Below are 1811 nucleotides of genomic sequence, written 5' to 3'. Positions count from 1 at the left end.
GGGGATGGCCCCGGTCTGGGACAGCAGCAGCAGCCAGCAGGGAGAAGGAGCTCAGGAGATGAGCAGGATCTGCCCCCTGTTGAGGGTCGGGGTGTTCAGGGTCAGGGTGTTCAGGGTCTCCCCAAAGGCTGCACCCCAGGCTGGCAGCACCTCAGTCCCAGGTGGAGCTGAGGCCTCGGTGGGAGGCAGCTGGGGACACTGGAGGATCTTCCCCAGGACAGCCCTGGGGTGCCAATGGATGCTTGAGCCGCAGGGACACATTTCTGAGCATGGAAAATACCCTCTGTTGCATCCACCTGAGGCACAGCAGCCCCCAGACCCAGATCCCTGGGAGGGACTCAGCCCAGCACCCACAGGGCCCTTGGTCACTGTTGCCAGCTTCCAGATGAGAACTTTCCTTGTAAGACAGGATAATTGCAATTACCTTCACTCTCTAGCAAGAAAAACTACCCCAAATCAGCCTGGGAGTCCTGCAGGCCATGGAGGAGAGGATGAACCTGCTGAATTTCCATGGCAACACCAGGGAATGGCTCCATCCATGGAGCAACCTCCCCAAAAACCATCCTGAGACTTTGGGAAGGGGAAGCCCCTGTCAGGGAGAAGCTGTTGATGGGCATGGCCAGGGCACTGCTCAGCTCCTCTACCTTCAGCATTGCATTTTACAAGGAGAAGAAGAAGAATCGTCCCAAACTGGTGGTTTAAAAGCAGGAAAAAAAAAGGAGTTTTAGCAATGGAGCTGGCACTGGGAAAGGAGCGTGCAAAGTTTGAAACCCCTCAGGACACCAGGCAGCCCTGAAGGGGAGCAGGGGGCAGTGGCCAGGGAAAGGGGGTGCCCTGCTGCTTCAAACCCCAGCTGGGGGGGGAAAAAGTTTAAAAGAAATGAGAGGAAAAGGTCCCACAGGGTTCCTCCAGGCTGAGCACAGCCCCCAAGCACGGGGGTGGTCAGTGGAGGAGGGACAATGGGGACCCAGCCCCGTGTCCCATGCTCAGGGGGGAGTTAATGCAGCTCCTGAGGATTCAGCGCTCCCAGGAATATGGGTTTGAAGTTCTGCATTGCTCATCCTTGGAATAGCCCAAAGAGCTCAGAAAAACCCGTGGAAGAGCCAGGGACACCTAAACAGCACCCAGGGCAGCCTGAGCCCGTGGGGATTGGGGAGGGATTGTGGGTTCAGGAGCTGGAGCCCACGACCCTGAGTGGTTTTGGTGGCACTGCAGCAAGGAGGAGGAATGAGAAGAGGGCACCCAAACTCTCTTCTGCTCTGGGGCTGCCCCCACCATCCCCAAACAGTTTCCCTGAGAGATGGTGCCTGCTTCCAAACCTCTCCTTTATTTGCTCAGGATTAAAAGAAGAGCTTTAGGAGATCAGCCCTAAATCCAGCCTCACGCTGCTCCCAGCACAAAAGGGAAGTGGTAACAGCTTGTGCAGCTCCTGCTGCTGCACAGTGCTGGCCGTGGGGGTGTCTGGCAGGGGACAGGTGCCTCATTCCCAGAGCCTCTGGGATGTTCTGAGGTCACGGTTCATCCTCACCCGTGGGGGAGCAGGGCTGTGGAACCATCCTTGGGAAAACCACAGGATGGAGAGCCCCAGCCCCACCTTCACCTCACCCTGTTCTCCTCGTCCCAGCAGGGACCAGAGGGACCCAATCCCTGGGGAAGTGTCCCCAAAAGCTGAGCTGTGCCCCACCAAGGGCGCTGTACTCCCAGGGCGGGGGCCGCTGTTTGACTTTCTCCCGCTGTGGCACGTGGGCGGCCGGGCTGGGTGGGACCTGTTTGCACTGAGAAGCCACTTCGGGTGGGCTTTTGCCCCCCCT

The sequence above is a fragment of the Geospiza fortis genome, unplaced genomic scaffold, assembly GCF_000277835.1.
Source record: "Geospiza fortis unplaced genomic scaffold, GeoFor_1.0 scaffold14, whole genome shotgun sequence".
NCBI lineage: Eukaryota > Metazoa > Chordata > Aves > Passeriformes > Thraupidae > Geospiza > Geospiza fortis.
This window is presented reverse-complemented; position numbering follows the sequence as displayed.